Raw genomic sequence first — 24,039 nt, forward strand, 5'->3', positions numbered from 1 at the left:
ACAACCAGGGGATTCCAGGGTTATGTGCCTTTCGTGGATGCCATGGTTTTTTTCTTATCCACAATGGCATGAAAACCTCAAACCTTTCCCGAAATCACACATTTACCTTACATTTCTGTGATGGAAACTTTCAGAATCTTCAGAAATGCACAACATTCATACCACCTAGCGTTACCCCACTTGTGCCAATAAAAACAATACTTCACTTCTGTGGCTGGGCCAAGTGACCACAACTGGAATGGATCAAACCAAGGTCAACTGGCGTTCCCTAGCAAGAGCTCAGTCAATTTCCCAATACTTCACTTTTGTATGGTACAACATAAAGCAAGTAGGAGAAAACAGGCCTGGCTGAGATGGGCAGTGGAGACAGTAACAACACCTCTCCTGCCTCTTTCCTTGCTTAGAGCAGACTCTGCAACAGCGACATTGTCAAGTCTTTTCAGCTGTTGTAGGAATGTGGTTGGCAAAGTGTTGAACCTGCAGCCTTGCCACATCCTGCATCGCATATGAAGTGGAGGCTGCTGCTTCGGTAGCAGTAAGACTTCCAATGACGATCAACTGAAAGTCAAGGAAAACATGAGTCTTCCCATGGTAGTCTGATGATAAACAACATACGCATTGTATGTTGACATCTGGAGCAGGTGAGTAAAGAGCTTCTTATCCAGAGTGTGAGTTTTACAACTCATATTGTATGGCTGAAGAACCTGATCTTTCTTATCCACTACCTATGTACTTGTAGTCAAGTATGCAGGTGGGCTTGTGAATTTTGGCCATCTGACCCCAAACCGTGATAGAGGAAGTGCTCTCATCATGAATTGTAATGAGCGCATATACATCATGCCTATCAGGGATCTTGACTGCAAGCAGTTATTTGGAATATAACATAGTGCTCTGGAATTTTTGGAACTTCTTACAAACAAGATCCTGCAGGAATCCTTTGCAGCGACAGCAAACTGTACTGCATGCCGCAGTGCAAGATTGTACAGCTCTAGTCCTGTATAGAAGTTGTCCACATAAAGGTTATAACCATGAAACAGTGGCTGGACAAGCTCCCATACAATCTTTCCTGTGATTCCTAGCATGGGAGGGCAACCTGCAGGGTTCAGAGTGGAGTCCATCCCTACATATATTCTCAAGCTGTATACATAGCCAGTAGAGCTCATACACAGCATATACAACTTGATGCTATATCGAGCTCTTTTGCTTGTAATGTACTGCCTGAATAGCAGTTACCCTTTGTACAGGATCAAGGACTCATCAATGGCTATAATCTTTCCAGGAGTATAAATCTCTGAAAATCTGGCAGACAAATGTTCTACATCAGGCCAAATTTTGAACATCCTGTCATGGTCTGGATGGTCCCAGGGCAATGCTGCAGAATTATCATTAAAATACAGCATACGCTGCAATAGCAAAAGATTATCCCTGCTTATGTACAGTGTGAAGATGGATGTTACCCCATACACGCAAGTAGACCAGTAGGACAGCAAGCTTTGTTTGTGCTCTAAACCCATTTTGTGTATAAGGCTCAAAAATGGATTCAACTCCTCACCTGTGTGCCCTAGAGTGCCTCCATGCTCCCTCAGAAATTGTTCTTCACGCACATTTGTTTGCCTCACAATTTCCTCAAGGAAGTCAACATCTAAAAATAGATGGACATAGTCAATCTGTAAATAATTTGCTGTATCAACTTTACATCCTACATCGCCAGTGAACGGGGGGAAATTGGGGCTGCACTGAATTGGACGGCTGACAAGAGAGAACTACCTGTGCTTGCCGCCCCATGTGCCTCTGGGTTGGTCTACACTGCTAAGGTCACTCTGCTGCACAGACTGCACTTGCGAATGACATCACGACTGCCACCATTATGCCCCTCAGAATCGCTGGAAGATGATTTGTCGTATGCAACTCCACCAACTGAAAAATCAGTTCTAAATTCTGCTCCATTTTCCTCTTTCTCAGATGTTGTAACAATATCTGATCCTGCCTCAGAGTTGTCCTCCATAGCTCAAGTTAGGGCCTGGGCAGCAGTCATCCACCAAGATGCCATCTATGCTGACTGACTAAAACCTTCCTTCTAAAACAATGTCCTACGTAAAAGGCAGAAGTAGGATTCTAAATACGTCGGTAGGTGTGCGTATGTGAAGTGTGCAACAGTAAATATACAAAAATACACTTATCTTTTGCAATTCAGCTGCAAAGTCTCCAGAGACACTAAAATAAGACAAAAACACAGTATTACTTAACCTTGCCACGTACCGTATAACACAGCATACTTTTATCATAGCTTATGCAAAACTTTATTGTTGGGGGAGCTGCTGGGCCATTGTCAGTATAAAATGAATTTCCTGAAATCAGAAATCTACCTTTGAGCTTAAGAAGCGCACATTCACATAAAAGCCCTTGCAACTTTGTGCACAGGCATGCGCCTTGTGAAAAGTCAGTGCTATCACCAGGGTCACTGGAGTTACGCGGCAGGAGAGCAGCAAATTGTGCAACATGGTTGACTAAATTATGCAGCAAGAAAAAGGCAAAATATGCAGCATGATGAAGCACATTTTTTGATAGGATTACTTTCAAATCAAAATAAGTCTTTATTTCAACTGCAAGTCATAAAAGACAACATATTTAAAAACAACATGGAATAAAGATAAAATCCCAGCATCAGATCCATAATGCAATAATGGATAGTTATTTCATCTAATATTTTACAAGATCTAAAGGATGTTATTATTTTTGCTTCTAAAATGATCCAATCTGCTGATTGTTCCATACACATTAGTTAAGAGAATAAATATTATAGAATTAGGATTAAAACACACTAAAAAAAAAATATTAGATTTTCAATACATTTGTAATTTCTAGACAATCAAAGTTTAAAACAGGATTAAACTGATGGAGTGTGCAATAATTTTAATTTATTCCTACGAATTGCCCACATCCATTTCAAGAATTTGGCCACGGCAATTACCAAGCTCTCAGAACCATCCGTTCTTAAAATCCTTAGCGCTTCAGTGCCTCTTTTAATGCCTTTCTGAATACATATTGGCCTCAGCCATTTGGGACGTGGAAATTTGTACTTGGGGCATATGAAAAGGACATGGGCTAGGCTTTCTGGTTGGGTAGTGCAGAAGGGGCACAAGACATCATTATTGGTTGACCATTTACTGGTGAATGTGTTAATTGGGAGAGTTCCCACCCTGTACTGGTGGAACAGTTTCCTATCATCAGGGATGGTAATAACATCCCAGTATGGTTCGTAGGCCGGTATGTGTTTTTGCTCCAGGAAATCCCTAGTTGTTGAGGGGGCAGTGCATTTCTGGAAATCTCTTTGAATTACCATGGCCCAATAGAGCTCCTTTAGGGTCTTGCGTGACGGGAAAGTATTTTGTAATGGGTTATCTCATACGTCCCCCAGTCCCATAGCTTTGTAGATCAGCCTAACTTCTCTAAACCAGGGTATTCTACTCCCTTTGTCCATGTCTCTGGTTTCTAATAGAGCCTGGGCATAGTGAGAAAGTTCAGGGGTGACCCAGATCCTCCGCCAATATGCGATCGATCTGAATCGTGCAACGTCCTGAATTCTCTGACTGCCCATGTCTAAGTAGAGGGGTATCAGCGGTGTAGATGGGGGAAGCCTCGCCAAGCCCCTCATGAACTTGTTTTGAGCAATTGTCAGGGCCGAGATGTTAAATGGCCCCTACAATTCTGCCCCGTATAGCACAGAGGCCCGTATTTTAGTGTCATATATTTTTAGGGCTGGAGCTATTGGTTGTGTAGCCGAGGATCGTAGTTCTCTTAAGAGCACTCCTGCCAACTGTGCATGTTTAGTGGATAGGTAATTCATATGAGGTTTCCATTACAGTCTAGACCCCAGGGGAATTCCAAGATAACTAAAACATTGGGTCCGTTCAAGGAGCTCTCCATTCATTAATGCCCTACCTTTCACGGTCTTGTGTCTGTGCATGACCATAAATTTTGTTATCAATACATTAATGGTTAAACCATAATTCGTACAGAAAGCCTCAAAACACCCAATTGCTCTCTGGAGCCCTTGTTGTGTTTTAGAAATTAAAAGGGTGTCGTCGGCAAACATCAGCAGGGGTATCGGGACACCATTTAACTTGGGAGCATCTGTCTATGAGTCCTTATAATATTCAATAACCCTGTTGATCTACAGTGTGAACAGTGTCGGTGCCAAGACACACCCTTGTCTTACTCCTCTCTCAGTTGGGAATTTATCAGTGGCCTGGCCTAACTCCCCCCACCTGACCTGTGCATAATTATTTTCGTGGAATTTTATTAAAAGGGCGAGGAGTTCCGGTGGCATGCCTTGCGCCTGAAGAACTCTCCACAACCTAGTGCGTGGCACTAGGTCGAAGGCCGATTTCAGATCGACGAAGGCTGCATATAGTGTGCCTCCCCCAAGAACTACCCACTGCCAATAAATAGTGGCAAATCTGAAGACCTGGTCCACGGTACTCGTAAATGGGCGAAAACCAGCTTGCAGTGGCGACATGACCTCAGCGTCATCTATCCAACTCTGGATCCTGAAGAGCCCGAGCCTGGCCACCACCTTCTGGATGCAGGTTATCAAGCTGATTGGCCTGTAGTTGGCGGGGTCAGCACGGTCTCCGTTCTTAAAGATAGGGATTATTTCGGCTCCCTTCCAAATGTCTGGAATTGGGGAGCCTTTGGCAATGGCATTTGCAAGTAGCTGTATGTACGGTGCCCAGACCTCTCTACCATGCAAGAAGAGGTCCGCGGGTATCATGTCCGGCCCTGGAGCTCTCCCTTTAGGGACAGTAGTTAGGGCATATTCAACTTCTTTCAGGCTGAATTGCAGTGGAGTGATAGTTACATAATTAGGGATGGTATTACTGCTTGCCCCTTTTTCCCAATCTGTGTGTGCAAACTGAGTCTTAAAATGCGACACCCACATTTCAGGAGCGACAACATTTTCCGGGTGGGCCCTGTAACACCCCTTGCCCCATTTTACTAGGTCCCAAAAACCTGCGATATTTCTCGATTTGCTGGCTTCAAAAAGCTCTTCCCAGTATTTTTCATCCCAGGATTTTTTGGCTTTCTGCTGGGTCGTTTTATAGTTACGTCTTGCATCTTGTAAAAGATCTCTGTTCTTCGATCTAACCGCTGCAGCAAGTAATTTGTATGCAGCCCTGCAGCTTTTACCATACCAAGATTCTGCCCACTTTCTATTATTACGTCGTGGGCCAGTTACCTCTCTAATAAAATATTTACTAAGATTTGTAAAAAGTGTTATGTGAATTGGAACGACCTTGGACATGAGATCGTCATTAGATGTACATCCCTGGAGTTCTGTGGTTGCACTTACTACTAATTTGTCCATTTCAATAATATATTCCTGTTTGAGAAGGCACTTGGCCCATTTTAGTCTTCTGGTATTATTTGTAGGAAAAATATCAATGATGGGCGGACTGGCTACAGCATCCTTGGCTTTAAATAATTCTAGCTCTAAACTAAGGGGGTTGTGATCACTCTCTATTCTTTTTATGAAAGCCATGTCATGAATAGATGACCAGAACTCTAGGTTGACTAAAATATAGTCTATCTGACTAGTGCTCAACCCATTGTCAAAAGTAGGTCTCCCCTTCTTGTCTGTATTTGACCCGCCATTTACTGCTCTGAGGCCCTGTTCGAGGCATAGGGCTTTAAGCTGAAGAGCAGCCTGTGTCCACCTTTTTATGGGGGGGGATGGTTAATTCGGGAATCTGCCAGCTGCGGTCTTCTGCCCTGGTGAGTTCAATATCATATTGATCCAGGGGCTCGAACGAGCAATTAAAGTCACCTGCTACCAATAAGTTTGCCTTGCCATTATATATATATATATCCAAGTGTTGGCCCAACTGGGTGACTATCTCGGACAGTTTGCCTCCTGGATTTCCCCTGGCATAGACATTGAAAACAATTACATCTCTAAAGTCAGGAGATTGAGGCTTTACAATAAGAATATCACTACAGTTAGAATTTATTTGTTTAATTTTATGCCTACCATCCTGCTTTATATTGTGTGTTGCAGGTACGAAAAAATTCAAGTAACCCTGCCTAAACTGGGGTGCCATCTGCCAAGTCTCCTGGAGTATTATTACGGTATACTTATCAATAAAGGTTAGCCATTCCGAGGATACCATTTTGTTCTTGAGTCCTGCTATGTTCCAGGACACCAATAGTTGGGCAGATTTGTTATTACTAATGCACTCAGTAGTTTGTGCGTACCTCCCTATGACAGTGTTCCTGGAGATAGCTTTAGTCTTTGTGGGTGCAGGGTAGTTTGTGTTTGAGCTGTGTTCTATTCTTGAGTTATCGTCAGTATCTAAATCCCTCCCATTTTCTGCTTGAATCATACTATGATGGGCATCAATTCCTTTCCCATGTTCCCCCCTTCTGTCTTTCAAGGGGTTTGTTTGGCCCTGTCATATATTCCCTTGGTGGGCATTGACAAATCGGTTCCTCCGGGGACCTGTCTTTTACAAGCTATCCTGTTTGTGCGTCAGTCCACCCCTTCGAGTCCAGACAACAATGCAAAACGGTTTGATGTTAAAATATTGAAGCCTGGGACTCGTGCCTCCCTTACGGCATTATTCCTTGGCACTTGTGTGTTGATCATCTGATATTGGGGGTAGAAATATGTTAAGTCCTTAGTGGATATTCCTCCCCCTCCACTTTCCAAGTACCAGTCTCTTAAATACGCGGTTGCCCTGCGGTCCCTGAAGTTTACGACAACCACGTCCCCTAGTACATCTTTTGGTCTCTGGCCAACCCATCCCAATCTTCTAACATGTAAAATCTCTCTACTTATATTGGGCGGTAGAGGCCTGTTATGTGTAAGCCAATGGACAACCTTGTTTTTGAGTTCGGGGTGCCCTTCTTTCCTTCCATCTATTGATTCGGGGGCCCCAGTGAGGACTATAACGTAGGCTGCTGATTCAGGTGGTAAGTCTATTCTACGAAAGATACCTTGTTCATCCCTATCTTGGGATCTAGCGGTTTTCCCATATTTACTTTCTGGGACAAGATTTTTCGGCTTAATAGGTCCTCCTTCCCTCCCTTCCCTGTCTTTCTTATATGTACTAGTTTGTTTCGGTGGGGGGAGGGGGGGTGTCAATTACCTGTGTCTGAGATGTAATGCCATTACTGATTACTTGATTGATATTTTGCCCATCCGAAATTGGCATTCTTTAAATAGGACTTGCTTTGGTGGCTGCCAATTCATGTAGGATTTTGGTATTTGATGTAATTACCTCCTCCATGCCCCCCAGCTGTTCGTTCATATTTTTAACCCGCTCTACTAGAGGTAGTATAAGAGATCTAATTAAATGTTCAATATTTCCCTGTAATTTTGAATAAACATCAATGGAAGAAGCAAGACATTGTGGCTGGATTACATTTTCTGCTTTAACCTGCAAGCCCTTAGAGGGACTTGTGACTGTTAAAGTCGTTTTTAGAGTCTTGGCGCACCTGCCCTTATGTCTGTTTCCCCCTCGTTTCCTTTTGTTTGTTTGTCCTAGGCCGGGTGATTTTTGAACACTAGACACTGTGGTAGACGTGGGGTGTGTGTCCGCGTTAGTGCTAATTATCGTAGGGGTTTCTAGATACGAATCGTCAATAACAGACACCCTACTGGTGTTAGTGGAAGCACTACGATCTTGTAGTTGTTGGGGGATACCAATGTCTCCCATGGAGTCCCTTTCTATAAGTGTGTTCGGGGGAGTGATAGTATGCTGTATAAGGCCTAGAGACGAGCGCTTGTTGTACAAAAGCTCAATGGATAAATGACGTTCCGTAAGGGCTATTTCCCGTTCTAAGGCACTTGCAGCCCTGGTTATAAATAGGTCCAAAGTCCCTTGGACAGACCCTCCCGCCAGTGGGTTTTTCCCGGGACTCATTATTAGTACCGCAGTATTCTATCTGGCTCACAATGGCTACTGTAGTGCCCTTAAGTAAGGTGGATAGACTTAAATACTTAACAATGTTTAAGATTTAAACTTTATCACAATAACGGGGTAATGACACCTTACTTAGTTCGTTTCCAGGTCAGGTAGCCAATGTCCCGTCAGAAATGTCAGGGGGGGGGGGGGCCCAGCCCGGCCTACTTCGGCTTAAGACGGCCCGCCCTTTCCCCGGCTTATCCTGCGCGCGGTCCCGCGTCGCGGGGGCTCTCCTCAGTTTTTAAGCGCCTCCAGGCGCGGAGTCAGCGGCTGCGGCCGCAAACGATGCCGGTTCTTGTGGTCTTTTCCTCCTCCCTCCACCCGGGGGCCACAGGATGGTATGCAGTGGCGGCGGGAGGGAGAACAGGTAACAGAACGGCGGCCAAGGGAAAATGATGCAAGTAGCATGGAGCTGCGCCCAATATCAAACAGGAACCATAGAGCGCCTGCTCTGCCAGGGCTCTCCTCAGTTTTTAAGCGCCTCCAGGCGCGGAGTCAGCGGCTACAAAGGATGCCGGTTCTTGTGGTGTTTTCCTCCTCCCTCCACCCGGCGGCCACAGGATGGTATGCAGTGGCGGCGGGAGGGAGAACAGGTAACAGAACGGCGGCCAAGGGAAAATGATGCAAGTAGCAGGGAGCTGCGCCCAATATCAAACAGGAACCATAGAGCGCCCGCTCTGCCGGGGCTCTCCTCAGTTTTTAAGCACCTCCAGGCACGGAGTCAGCGGCTGCGGCCGCAAAGGATGCTGGTTCTTGTGGTCTTTTCCTCCTCCCTCCACCCGGCGGCCACAGGATGGTATGCAGTGGGAGGGAGAACAGGTAACAGAACGGCAGCCAAGGGAAAATGATGCAAGTAGCAGGGAGCTGCGCCCAATATCAAACATGAACCATAGAGCGCCCGCTCTGCCGGGGCTCTCCTCAGTTTTTAAGCGCCTCCAGGCGCGGAGTCAGCGGCTGCGGCCGCAAAGGATGCCGGTTCTTGTGGTGTTTTCCTCTTCCCTCCACCCGGCGGCCACAGGATGGTATGCAGTGGCGGCGGGAGGGAGAACAGGTAACAGAACGGCGGCCAAGGGAAAATGATGCAAGTAGCAGGGAGCTGCGCCCAATATCAAACAGGAACCATAGGATTACTTTATTATTTTATGATTTGAAAACATGCTAATACCGCCGGGCAAAGATTTCACCTTATTAGCATCAGTATAACAGCTAAATACAGAAATAAGCAACTGAATGATGACCAGACAACGTTTGTGCAGGGCCATCTGCTGCATGCAGAGATATTGCTACATTTTCAGTCACTTTTGACCTACAACTCTTTTTTTTCTTTATATATATATATATATATATAAATAATCTGCAGATTATGCAGTGGATAGTTATGTGGCAAATACTGCATTGTTTAAAAAATGTGTTTTCTCCCCTGGGGGGCACGGTTACCATCCCAGGAAAAACACACATTTGACAAAGGGGGTCGACCCAATACCTACAGTTCATTTTATTTTTTGGAACTGTATGGTTTCCCGTGGGGGCCGCAATAGGCCCCCATAGAAAACACATATTTCCCCCAAAAATATGGGGCCAACAGGGGGTCGGCACGTATGACAGAAAAGCAGATGCTCTGACAATTAAAAAAAATTCCAATAAAAAACATGTTTTCAACACCCTGGGGGCACATTCGCACAGCCCAGGAGAAAAAAATGTACCATTTCAAAATATAAATGCCCCCAGAAGGGTACAGCCCATATACCAGGAGGGCCAACCTCAAAATCAGAACATCCCTGGTGTCTAGTGATTCCTGCTCGTGGAACGCTATCCCTCCGCGATCCACATCTAGAAATGTTTTGAGAAAGGCATTGCAGGAAGGGAGAGACTCTCCCCTTTCCAGCAATGCCTCCCTCAAAACTAAGAAGGCCACCTTAGTAGCACGCCGACGTCACTAATGGCTAAGACTGGGCCTGAAGCGGAAGCTATTCTGTTTCGCCCCCAGCCTTTTTATTTTTAAAACGTGAATCCTCCGATGCAAGCACTGGAGGATCCTTTGAAGCCCTCCCTAGTGTCGGCCAGTGGGCATCATACGCAGTGGGGAGGCAGTACGAGTGTTGGTCATTGGCTGACACCCACACTTAACAGGTTAAGGTCCCACTTTGGCATGACAAAGGAAGAGGGAGGAAACAAATGTTGAAAACCTTTCAAAAAGTGCATAACCAGACATGCCAGGCACTAGGTTTGCTATGTTTCAGACATCTTTTAGGGCGGTCATGGAGATATGAGGGACCGCTGCTTCCACCTTTCCCTCCGACTTTACCACTATACAGGGCAATGTAGATTTCACCCCAGGAAGTTCACAAGGGGCCCAAACCACTGGTACGAAAGTCATTGCATAATGTTACAAGACCTGTTCCTGAAGAATACAGTTAGAGATTTTGCCCAATGTAAATGGAACTGCAATTTACAGGAGCTCAACTGCATCAGTAATTTCCAGCTAAGTCATTGGGTTTTCTACCCCATGACGAAATCACCAGCGAGTAGAACTCTCATGAGGTGGTAGAAGCTATTCATGATGTATGCTGGCCCACGGGGGCTCATTTCTAACATCTGTGCAGTCATAACAAAAGTGCCCGCTTTTGTTATGACTGCCACAGCCACAGCTCTACTGGAGAACAGAGGACTCTGATCTCCAACTCTCCCAGAAGATCACCCCCGACGCAGAGTGATGCATCAATCACCACTGGGAGCTCTGTGTGGGAAAGGAAGAGGGGGTCTACTGCTGACCCATTCGCAGTCCAGTGGCCACCACTGCAGATCTTTTGGAGTCTTCTCCGAAATCTGAACCTGGTCGGAAAGGTCCCATTGATGTTGGCCCCACTGAGACTTCAGATTCCGCTGCAGAGTCCACATATGCCACCTGGCGTGCTCGACCAGTAGGATGCAGGAGGCAATCAGTCCAAGCAGCCTCAGAGCTGACCTCACTGAAATCCAGAGTAGAAGCTGAAAGATCGGGTTCATAGCCTGAATGTTGTGGACTCTCTTCTCCGGGGAAAGGCAGAAAAATTATCCATGTCCAGAATGGCTTCAAGGAAAGGGAGTGCTTGAGAAGGCATTAGGTGTGACTTCAGTACATTGATGATGAACCCCAAAGATGATAGGAGGTTTGCGGTAATCTGGAGGTGGTTGATGAATGCCTGGGGCAAGCCCGCCTTCAACAGCGAATTGTCTAGTGAGGGGAAAGACTAGCTCTTCTGACCTCCGAAGATGTGCTGCCACCACAGTCATCACTTTCGTGAACAGCCAAGGGGCTCTGGTGAGATCAAAGGGAAGCCCAGTGAAGTGAAAATGCTCCTGTCCCACCACAAACCTCAGGTGGCGCTGAAGGGCCTGCAGGTTCTGTATATGGAAATAGGTATCATGCAGGTCCAATACCACCACTCAGTGAGCATTTTGAGTTTTTCCATCAGGAGGAAGGCAATGAGGGCACCGGCCTAAAATAGGATGAAGGCTTCCGTTCTTTTGGGCACCGGAAAGTAGGGTGACTATCACCATGCCCTCATTCTTGCATGATTCAGAAAAGGGGGTGGTGACCCCCTTTTCTGAATCGTTTTTGGCCACTATAGGTGTGGCAGGGTATACTCAGACATGAGTCCCTTGCTCACTGCACCATCAGGATTCAAGCAAGCCGGGCCGACGACGGCTGAAATGCCAGAAACCGGTCCCCGGAAGATTGTCTCCTTTCTGGTGAAGAATTGGCTTGGTAGTTTAGTCTGCCCTGTTCCCATGATGCACTGGGCTAGGGACAGACTGATTTGCATATAGCCAGGTTCTGAGCTGGGATGGTTCAGGGAGCTAAATAACGGTGATGGATCAAGCCCTGATCTTTGGACTGGGTAAGAGTGGTCTGCTTAATTCAGACACTCTGTTCATCACCACCCCCTTTTCTGAATCGTTTCATTCTGACATGGGCACCCTCTCAATAGCCCCTTTGGTCAGAATGGCTTGCACTTCCTGCTGCACAACAGAGAGAGGGTCCTCCCTTAGTCACTGAGAGGGACGGTGGAAGGAGTGGAAATGCGGAAAAGAAGGTGGGGCAGAGGCCTTCTGAACAATTTGTAGGACCTACCTCCCTGGTGTTATGGGCTGCTAACCCAGTAAGAATTTTCGGAAGGTGCCTCTGTTGGAAGCTGGCTATCTTTACTACACCAAAAAGAGGTATAGTGTGCAGAGAGTCCAGTGGACCCCTAGAGGCGAAAGTAGATAATACTAATGCTCTCTTTCGTGGTAGTGTAGGCGAGGAGTTAGGCGTATCAGAGAGCAGTGTTAAGCATTTGTTGTAAACACAGTGGCAATAAATGAGACACACACTCAATTAATAAATCCGAGACCAATTTATAAAAATACTTGGTTATATTTATTTTGCAGAGCCACAGATCTTTGTCATAGGAAAATACGTTTTTCAATAGAAAACCTTTCAGTTTCAAAAATAGACAATTTTCAGACTATGGAAGGAAGAAAACATTCAGCATACATAGGTATAATATCGACTTACAAGACCAGTCTTCGTAAGTTACGGTCAGTATTGGGCAAGGTTCAGTTCAGCACCAACAGTGCACCGCCTGGGGCACAGAGATGGCCGGTTGCAAGTTCGAGGTCAGGTGCCAAAAGCAAATCAATGGGGATTGGAGGCAATCAGACAAAGGCTGCCCACTGGTAGGTAGCAGTGGCTTGGAGGGGGGGGAGGCAGTCTCCAGGGGTTGAAGCAAGCACTGGTGGGGCCCAAAACAGAGCCAATACTGCGGCACAGGGGAGGCTGGATGCAGGGTGTCAAAACATCGCCAGGTGCCCACTGTAAAGCAATGGAGACAGCCAAAATCGGACACAGGCTGAAGGCTCAGGCCAGGAGGTCGGGCTAAGAAAACCAACAGCTGCAGAGGTAAGTTACGATGCTCAGGGAGGTAGAGACACCTTTGGTCTTCTTCACCAAGGCCCAGGGCGGATGAGTGCAGGGGTGTTTTTTAGCATCGGAAACAGCTTACTGGAGCAGGTTTCGGTTGAGGTGGTGGGGGGGGTGTTTCCGTATGGAGGTTACATGCGACGTCGAGGAGTCTGAGAGAAGTCAGCTGATGGTGGACTCGGGCTGTGGAGCACTGGGGAACCTTGCTGGAACATGTGGGCGACTTAGACTCAGCCTGGAGGCGTCAAGTGCAGAGGTGGAACCGGGGAGCAGGCTTTGCAGTTCTTCAGGTTACAGAGTCTTTTATTTGAAGATGGTTTCTTTGTGAACAAGTCCGCTGTTCTTTGGAGGTCTTTGTCGAAGGCAGGCAGGCCTCCCAAGGCTTTGGAGGTTGCTGGGCTGTAGGACGAGTCATTTTTTGGTGCAGGTTCGTCGAGGGCTGCCGACAATTGGGTAGCGCTGGGGTAAAGTCAGTAGTTCTCTGCAGTCTTCTCTGCTGGCACGACTGTAGTGTCTAGCTCTTCTTAGGTCATCAGGAACTGAAGTTCAGGGTCTGGGGATGCCAACTAAATTCTAGATTTAGGGGCATTTCAAAGGAGTGACAGGTAGTGGCCAATGGGGTGTCTAAACCCTCGATTATGCCCACCTTCTGTGGGAGGGGCCATAGACCTAGCCCTGATTGGATAATTCCCACCATCTTCAAGATGGTGGGCACAGGAATGTGTACTTCACCTCGCCTCCAGTACCTGAGGGGTGGAGTTGGCAGAGGGTGGCACACCTCCTATTCTTTCTGTTTTCCCACCTGTCCTCCCGCCAAAAGAGGGTGAGGACAGGAAGGGGGCCGGCTGCCTCTAACAGGAGAGGCTGGGGTGGCATTACAAAGGCTGCAAGCCCTTTGAAGCTCCCCGCCACAGATGATCTTCATGACCAGGGCGGGGTGTGAACACCTCCACCCAGGAAAGGCATTGCTCTTGACCTCAGAGCGTGCAGGCACTCTCCCTATGGAATCAGAACCCTGTCTGGTGAGAGCATGCTGGTGAGGCCAGTCAGTGGCCACAATAAAATTTGGTAGGTTTCAAGGGACCCCTCTAAGGAGGTCCTCAGAGTGCAATATTTAATCAATCTGACCCTGGAATCAGTGCAGGTTTATTACGCTGAGGTGTTTGGTTCCAAACATGCCATACTTCAGTGAAGCCATCATGGAGCCCAGCCCAGCCCATGTCATTACTATGGCTTCCCTGGTCACTTACAATATCCAAGAATCTAGAAGGATATTGCAGGGGCGTATGCCAACACAGGGCATATAGTGCACCCTGCCTTAGGGCTAAGGCCTGCTAGAGGGGTGTCTTACCAATATCCCATGCCGTGTCTGAGGGCATGTGGTACAAAAGGGGGTGGTGATGGACGGAGCATCTGAATCAATCAAACACTCACACCCAGTCAAAAGATCTGGGTTTAATCCATCACCGTTCTTTAGCCCACTCTGCCACCCCAGTTCAGACATGGCTATATGCAAATCAGTCTGACCCTGTGCCTCATGGCAACAGTCCAGCCCGAACTGCCAAGCCATGTCTTCCCTGGACCGGAAACAAGCTTCAGAGGACCGGTTTCTGGCATTCCAGCCGTCTTCAGCACGGCTTGCTTGAATCCAGTGGCAAAGTGAGCAAGGGACTCACGTCTGAGCATACCCTGCTACACTTATGGCGGCCAAAAGCGGTACAAAAGGGGGTGGTGATGGACGGAGCATCTGAATCAATCAAACACTCACACCCAGTCAAAAGATCTGGGTTTAATCCATCACCGTTCTTTAGCCCACTCTGCCACCCCAGTTCAGACATGGCTATATGCAAATCAGTCTGACCCTGTGCCTCATGGGAACAGTCCAGCCCGAACTGCCAAGCCATGTCTTCCCTGGACCGGAAACAAGCTTCCGAGGACCGGTTTCTGGCATTCCAGCTGTCTTCGGCCCGGCTTGCTTGAATCCAGTGGCAAAGTGAGCAAGGGACATTGCACCATCAGGATTCAAGCAAGCCGGGCCGAAGACGGCTGAAATGCCAGAAACCGGTCCCCGGTAGCTTGTTTCCTTCCCAGTGAAAGAATTGGCTTGGTAGTTTGGTTTGCCCTGTTCCCATGATACACTGGGCCAGGAACAGACTAATTTGCATATAGCCAGGTTCTGAGCTGGGATGGTGCAGTGAGCTAAAAAACGGTGTTGGATTAAGCCCTGATCTCTTGACTGGGTGAGAGTATTCTGCTTAATTCAGAAACTCTGTCCATCACCACCCCTGTTTAATTATTTTGTCCACCATAAGCGTGGAAGGGTATACTCCGACGTGAGTCCCTAGCTCATTGCACCATCAGGATTCAAGCAAGCCGGGCCGAAGACGGCTGAAATGCCAGAAACCGGTCCCCGGTAGCTTGTTTCCTTCCCAGTGAAAGAATTGGCTTGGTAGTTTGGTTTGCCCTGTTCCCATGATACACTGGGCCAGGGACAGACTAATTTGCATATAGCCAGGTTCTGAGATGGGATGGTGCAGTGAGCTAAAAAACGGTGTTGGATTAAGCCCTGATCTCTTGACTGGGTGAGAGTATTCTGCTTAATTCAGAAACTCTGTCCATCACCACCCCTGTTGTTTAATTATTTTGTCCACCATAAGCGTGGAAGGGTATACTCAGACGTGAGTCCCTAGCTCATTGCACCATCAGGATTCAAGCAAGCCGGGCCGAAGACGGCTGAAATGCCAGAAACCGGTCCCCGGTAGCTTGTTTCCTTCCCAGTGAAAGAATTGGCTTGGTAGTTTGGTTTGCCCTGTTCCCATGATACACTGGGCCAGGGACAGACTAATTTGCATATAGCCAGGTTATGAGCTGGGATGGTGCAGTGAGCTAAAAAACGGTGTTGGATTAAGCCCTGATCTCTTGACTGGGTGAGAGTATTCTGCTTAATTCAGAAACTCTGTCCATCACCACCCCTGTTGTTTAATTATTGTGTCTGAGGGCATGGTACACAGGGATGTGTGCCATATCAACTCTTCAGTTTTGTCTGTACCAAGCCATTCAGGCTGCAGTGGCAGTGTGCATGTGCTTAGTGAGGGGCCCCTCAGGGTGGCACAATTCATGCTGCAGCCCTTAGGAGACCCTCTTTAACCCCAAGGCACTTGGTACCAGGACTACCTTTTAGTAGGGACGTATATGTGAGATAAAGGGGTACCAATTGTGGAAACAAAAGGTACAGTTTTAGGGAAGGAGATCTCACACAGGGAACCTGGTTGGCAGGGACCCTGGGCACTTCCAGTCGAAATTATATAATTTCCCAGACAAAAGGGCTAACCATGTCAAAAGAGGCACTTACCTGCAGCATCCCACCAGGTGGCTGTGCTCTGTTGAGTTTGGAATGTGCGGCTGCAGACGGAGTGGATTTGGTGGCCCACTGACCTTGACCACTGTTGGTGGGCACCACAGCCTTGACCACAAAACTGCTGGGTGCCTTGTGGAGGTTGGAATGGTTGGTGGCATAGGGTACCTCTTCTGAGGCTGCAAAAGGAGCGGTAGAACTGATGCGGTTGGCGAGGTGGGACAGATAAGCCCATGGAGCGTGCCATGGCCCTGCTCTCCTTGAACAGCTTGAGAGCAGAGTCTGCCTTGTCCCCAAATGGCGAGTCCCATTAAAGGCATGTCCAAGAGGGACAACTGACCATTGCCTGAAAGAACGGTGTACCGCAGCCAAGTGTGGGAGCAAATGGTGACACTGGTGCCAGTGGCTTGCTCGATGGAATCAGTGGCGTCCAAACAAATTGTGAATTTGGCTGCGTCACAACAGTCTTGCATGGCCTGGGCAACAACTAGTCAAAGAACTTCAGCCATGCACCCCCTTCCCTCCCCTCCCCCAGAGGACTTGAGCTAACGAATCTCTAAGGGTGTGGGAAGAATAGCAAACCAGCAGGCAGCTTGCATTCAATGATCAAAACAAATTGTTCCGTCCATTTTGACTTCTGATGAGCGGAGGAAGGTAGTAGTAGGGAAAGTGAGTTAGTCTTACTTGCACACACCTGAACCACCAAGGTTTCAGGAGAGGGGTGCTTTGATAAAAATGCAAGGTAACCTGGGGACAGGCGGTGGCATTGTGCTGTGCTATCTGGCAGTTGACCTAGGGGCTAGAGAAAGATTTGACCGGTACTTCTGTAAGAACACTGTTCTTGACTTACAAGGTGGGGAGCCAGTGATAAGGTTGGCGAATTACATTACTCGCACTGTTGTCATTGTAATTAATCAGTGCCGAAAAGGGAATGCGTGGTGTGCGTTCGTCTTGTTGGAGACCGATAGAACAGAGGAAGCGGGTCATCCACGGAAGCTGAGAGTGGCTTGGTCGAGGTTGAACTGGCACTGACTCAGTGTCACAAAGAACATTTTTGGGCCGTGTCTGCTGGTGTCAATGGAGTCAGCACCAGGAACCAGAGTGGACCATGGCATTAGAGGCGGAGTTGAGGCTGCAGTCAGAGGCAGCCCCCTAGATAGCTCGGAGGGCCCAGCTGGTGCAGAGGGCAAACCCACTGGCGGTAATCCAGGTGGAGAACTTCGCATCTCCATGGGTCCAGCAGGCACGTCAGAGGAAGTCAGCAAGGATCCAAAGAGTCGGAACATGGACTTGGGAAACTCTTCGATCTGTTTAGGAGCAGCGGACGGCCATACAAATTGGGCTGTGCGGGATCGACTCTGAGGTCGAACTACTTCCGGACAAGATTGAGATGTATGGTGCTGCCCCATGTCTTCTCAAGACAGTGTGAGTGGCAGGAAGGGGCAGAGTCCCGCTCAGATTTCTTGTGTTTTGTTCTTCGACCAACCTAAAGACTAATTGAGATGAAAATCAACTCCTGCGAATTCTGAATCTCAAATGAGAGACGGACCGAACTTTCTACTTGAGACCGTCGTGTCGTGGAGCCTTCTGGTGCTTGGCGGTGTAGAGTTTTGCCTTGCGGTTTCATATGGTCTTCGGTTCAATCAATGCAAAGTCAATGCAGGCTTTAGAGTTGTGGCTCGACCCTAGGCACCCCCAGCACATCTGATAAGGATCTGTCACAGGACATACAGGGCTTAAAACCTGAAATTGTGGGAGGCGACATTCCTTGCACACTGTAAAACAATTTTTTGATTGTGGTAAGAGTCTCAAAGAGACAAGAGGTAGCTGATGTCAGCATGGGGAGTGGCGCATATGTAGACTCTATACATCATTTCCAGGGCAGAACAGCATCAGTGCAGAGCCTCAGGTGCACATCTATCCGTGCTCAGAGGTTTTGCTCAGATGTTTCCAGATCTTGTCTGATGCCTGGGGAATATTTAAAAGTTGAGGAATCTTCAGCTAGAAGTCTCTATCAGACACTTACCATTGGTAATGCATTTTCTGGTGGATGCTCTACATAACCACAGATTCTTCACCTTTAGAATATTCCTGAGGTGCCAAACTGTATTCGGAAGTTGTCATAGTACTAATTGGTTTTGTACAAGTCTGGAGTGAGGGAGTGGAGCCACATATAGTACCACTCCTACACACCCACGTCAGATTCTTGCATGACTCTTTTCGCACCCTTGAACATACAGCACAAAAATGGTCAGAGGTACCAGTGTACAGATCTCTAATTTAGGACCTTTTTAGGTGGCAAAGAAAGATCCCCGCCACAGAATGGGTAAGGTGGGAGTGCAGTGAGGATTCGGCGGTTAGATAGTGTCCACCAGAAAGAGTCTTACCGAAGTTAAGTAACTTGTTGTTCTGGTGAATACTTCTAACCACTACTCACATTTATAATAGATACTAACGCAGCACTTAAGAAGGGTGGAATGTCTATGAAGTGCCCTCAGACCAAAAAGTCCTGAAGGACTGAGCAGGGGAAATGCCCTTCCATTGGATCAGACTGTCACGTGAGTAGAGCTTCCTGAACGTGTGCACTGATGCCCAAGTCAAGGTTTTACAGATGTCAAGAACAGGCACTCCTTCTGCTAACGCAGTTGTAGCAGCCTTGGTCTGGTAGAATGAGCTCTCAGACTTTCCACAGGCTGCTTCTTGGCCGGTGCATGGTAAATCTTAATGCAGAGGATTGTCCAACGTGAAATGGAGTAATAACTTTAGGCAAGTAAGCCGATGTGGACCTCAACATTAGCTTAACCAGGGGAAAACGTGGTGTAGGGGATTTGCACAGATAGAGCCTGGAACTCACGGATACACTGAGCTGAAGTGATCATGATGAGGACTGTTGCGAGAGAGAGAAAAGGTGCAGCAAGCAGCTGGGCATGAGTTTGAAGGGAATACACACAAGGAGAGTCATGGCCTAAGTGAAATCCCAATGTGGCATCCCAATTTGGGAGGGAATATGGGTGTCAAACCTTTAATAAAACACATCACAATATGTAATTTATATAAGAATGGTTGGTCCAGCAAACCTAAGAAGTCCTGATATTTAACCTGTAAGAGTGCTCACTGCAAGACCCACTGAGATAAGGACAACAGAAACAATACATCGAACAGTTTAGCTTGTAAGAGGACTACACACCAGGCCACAAAATTGTCCTAGCATAGATTGACTTAGTAGAAGTACACCTGGACTCAAGGAGAATATCCAAATCCTCAGGTGGCAGAACGAGTACAGTCAGTTGCTGCAGCTCAATCGCTTTGCATGGAGGTGTTCAGGTACAGAACCCATCCCTGGTGCTGCAACAATAAGACCCTCCTGCAGTGTTAGCTAGATTAGAGGACAAATGCCCAGAAGTTCGAGGTACCACACTTTCCTGGTCCACTAGGATGACGTAGGCCCAGTCATTCCTGATCTTCTTCAGAACTCTGGCCAGGCAAGGAAGTGGCTGAAATGTGTATAGGAGTTCCATGCACCACTCTAGCCTAAAAGCGTCTCCTAGACAGCGTTCTTTGGAACTCCAATGTGCAGAAGCCATGACGCTCTGCGTTCTTGATGGTGGCGAAAAGTTTCAGCCAGAGCTGTCCCGACTGTCAGAAGACGTGCCTCCTCAGAATGCAACCAGCATTTGTGATCCAGCAATCGTTGTTGGCTGAACTTATCAGCCCTAGCGTTCTAATGGAAGCATTTGTCAGAATCACAGTATACTGGGACAGGGTACGTTGGAGTGGAGTCCAGGAGTGACCGCTGTCAGGTTCGAAGCAGATTTGACTCGAGGGCGGACACCAAAGCCAGCAAGGATTTAACCTCCAGCGCTGGAAATGTTGAGGCTGGTGCAGATCTTGGAGCAGGAATAGAAGTCAGCACTAGAATCAGTGTAGTAGCCGAGGTGGCCTCGAGGTGCACAGATGGTGCAGTGGATGGGCTCGCTGGTAGGAACCCAACTGGAAGCCCCTGCGGACCTTTGAGACCCAAAGGGGTGCACAAGGGAGTTGGAAGAGTGCCAAAAATATGCAGCATAACCTCTTAAAATCTCAACCTGCTGAGGCATCGCTAATGGCCTGAGGAATTTGAGCAAAAAGGGACGAGATGAGGAATTGACTTAGCAATCAAGAGCGATGTCATTGGAACCTTGACACCCTCCTGACTTCGCTATCCCACCAATATCTGTCCAAACGAAGAGTCCTGCTTCAAGACTTTGGGTTTCTTCTTGGATTACCAGACCACTTCGACTGCGAAGAGGACCAATTGTGGGAGGGGTCTTGAGAGCGGGAATGAGCGCTTTTCTTGGCCCCAGTGAACCCCACAAAATGCTGATCATTCACATAATAGCCTCTCGAATGGTCTGTTTGGAAACACATTACTCTCTTATGGTTGCGCCAGCAGAGCCTCTCCTCCTCCTTGGAGGGGTGTGGTGGAGCAAAGAATCCTTTGGGAAAGCCATGTCCAGTAGTAAGGCAGCCAGAGTCGTCAGCGAGTTTGTCAAGGGAGAAAGTGGTGTATGGAGGTTGCATAGGGAGAATTTGTAGTTCACTCAAGCTGTGTGTAGAAGTGATGGTGATAAGACAGACCATCTTGTCTGAAGTCATAGCAAGCAACTCTGCATAGGCTTGAATAGTATGTAAGGACTAGATCTAGGTCCTACTAAATCTTGGTGAATATATTTAGAGGGTGCATATGCTTCAGGACCTTCAGAAAAATATATCTTAAAGGTGGATTTAAAAAGTGAGGGTTTATTAGTAAAACGTTAAAAAAAGCAGCATGGACCAACAAGTAGCCCTTTAACTTGACCCGTTGCGTGGCTATTCTGGTTCAGTGACAAATCAAATAATACATTAGAGAGTTGGCCTGCAGAGGGTCGAGATGATGTACCTCACACCAGGCCACTGGCTTATGACAGCACCTGGCATAGATGGACTTTGGGGATGGAAATATGGCTATAAGAATGACATCTACCACTTCAAGGAGCTTGTCAATAGAATATACCTTTCGGCACTTAATCTCTATGCATGGAGTTGTAGGTTGTGGAGACTGGTGTAGGACTCTACCCTGTTGCTGAGACAGGAGGACTTCCCAAAGGGGTAGACAGATGGTAAATGCACAGGCTCAGTACCTAATGGTATCACACTCTCCAGGAAACTTGAGGCATGAGATGTAGTGGTGAGAACGCCTACAGGAGACCTGTGTCCAAGTGATGACTGGATGCATCTCTAAGTGACAATTTGGAGGAAACTCCAGTGCAGAGAAGCTTGGACATAGCTTGTTCTCAAAGTTGGTGAACAGATCTAACCTGGTTATGCACCACAGATGGATGCCCGGTGCCACCTCGAGATGGAAACATCACTTGTGGTCTACCAGCAGATGTCTGCTCAAATTGTCCAAAAAGATGTGTTGCTGGTCGAGCCACCTCCAGAGACGTTTATTTATTTGAAGAGTTTTATATAGCACTGGCTCGACCCGGAGGCATCAGAGCGTTACATGAGGATAAGTGAGATACAAGTTACAAATTACATCAGTTACAAGAGCATGTTACACAGATTGTACTAGAGCATAGAATAGCACCATCACATAATAAATCAATGTTACACGGTCACTTGAGTAAATAGAGCATTACAGAACAGAGACACATGTCCTATGGGCATAAAAGGTAAGGGAGGAAAGAAAAAGGGATAAGGAATGCAGCTCAGGTCAGGCAGACCAGCAAGGGGAGAGTCACTGAGATGGGAGGCAGCCACAGGAATAAGGAGGGCAGGTGATCGCAGAAAATGTGTCCAATGTCGGCTGGGTGGGTGGTGTCTGAGGGGGTAAACCAGAGCCAATCTCCTCTATAGCCGTCTAGGCAGCTCCACCAGGCATCGGCCATGTTGCACAGTCTCATACATGCATGGAAATGTGTTTGTAATGTTACATTTTTAGAGGCTTTCATTTGACTGCAATTTTGCAACTCACTTAGCTCTTGGGAGCTAACCCTGTACATCCTTCCACTGCTACATGAGATTTGCGCTTTGGGTTGGCCCTGGCTGGCTCAACCCAGAGGTACCAGAGCCCATTACATGGGGACAGAGTTACTTCAATTACATCAGTTCAAAAACAAAGACAAAGCGAAGCTAAACATAGAAACAGTCCTGTGGAGCATAGAGGGTAGTGGGGGAATAGAAGGGGTAACATAACATAACATAATAGGTGTATTTGTACAGCGCACGATTACCTGTAGGTGTCCTGGCGCTGAATAACAGATGTTTATTGTTACCCAACTCAATGGTACTCATTTTATCGACCTCCGATGGGTGAAAGGCTGAGTGGACCCGCCGGGACTTGAACCTGTGACCATGAGATCGGACACAGGCCCCTGCAGTGGCTGCATTAGTCCACTGAGCCACCTGACCCGGCTGAATGTTGAATGGGTCAGGCAGACCGGCCAAAGAGATAGCACTTCTAGGGAACATTGCAAAGTCACAGTAAGCAAACAGTAGTAAAGAACTACATCAGTTACCAGAGCACAAAACACACAGCCTTTCATAGGCTTCCAGGGAAAGAAGAAACGCAAGAACAGGTCAGAAGACAACACAAAGGTGGAGGGGGAGCGGCAATGAGCCCGAAACTGGACAAGGGACAAGTCAGGCAAATCGGCGGTGAGGAACAACTAAACATCATGAGTCACATAAAGTCAAAGTCAACAAATAACCCAGACAGGTCGGGGAGGAGGAATACACAACACCCTGGCCGGCCTCAAACACCATGCTGGTGCAACCTGGCTGTGGAGAGGGTCAGAAGAGTGGGGGGTGTGGGGGGCGAAGTGGATGTCTCAGATGGATCCTTGTTGTCAAAAGGAGAGAAGACATCCCGTTAAGAGGGTATCGTCATGAGGGGGACAGTCCGGCTGGGGAAACAAAGTCAGAGATCGGCAACAAGCTGAGAGCAGAAAATCAAATCCACGCCATCAAGATGGAGGGCTAGGGTCATCTTCACATTGACCCTCAGCACAAAATGATGGAAACCCAGACCATCAAACCCCGAGACACCAATCAGGGGGAAGTAAGTCTCGGTCACAGGAAAAGAGAGAGTGGAAAACCAGGAACTCACTGCTCTCTCCCCAGTCGCTAGAAATTAATCAGGGAGCCCGAGCGGCATGACAGCACTCTACACAAAGTCAAGAGAAATCACTGTAGACATATAAAATATGGTGAAAAAAGGAGATACCAAAAGGATGATTGAAGTATGGATAGAATGAAAGAAGCGAGAGAAAAAAAATATATGCAGTATTTACAAAGTATATAGAATAGGGAAAAAAAATGTATTCCTCTTGTTTCCTGTACAGGTCTGAATTTACCATTTAGCAAATATATCACTATGCTATAGCTCAGCAGGGAAAACTGTTTTTGTTCTAGGCCGCCTGCGAGGAGGTTAACCATTGTACTTGCGGCCACCAAGGTTATTACATTATTAGAGGGAATCCTGGCCCTGGCTGAAACCCTTATAAGCACCTGTTCTAAGCACAGTTTCAGTCCTCTGAAAGCAATCAGGACCCCGATTAGTTGTATTGTTTTTAACACACCCGTTACACCAGAGAGTTTGATGATTCAAGCCCCGGTTCTTTCCCCACTACTCCTCCTGGCAGTCGAAATGCCTTGAAATCTTTGGGACGATGATGTTCTCTTTTGCCAGCCTTGCCAACAGGTTAATCAATGCCAGCAGCTTGCTGGGGAGAAATACCTATGCTTTATGT

At 47.3% G+C, this 24,039-nt stretch overlaps 1 pseudogene; it reads right to left on the bottom strand.

The window, feature by feature from the left end:
* Nucleotides 1-429: 429 nt before the first annotated feature.
* LOC147677885 (small ribosomal subunit protein uS5-like) overlaps nucleotides 430-24,039 on the bottom strand; it is a 31,093-nt pseudogene continuing 7,483 nt past the window's right edge.

The sequence above is a fragment of the Lissotriton vulgaris genome, chromosome 12 (genome assembly GCF_964263255.1).
Source record: "Lissotriton vulgaris chromosome 12, aLisVul1.2, whole genome shotgun sequence".
NCBI classification, from domain to species: Eukaryota; Metazoa; Chordata; class Amphibia; order Caudata; family Salamandridae; genus Lissotriton; species Lissotriton vulgaris.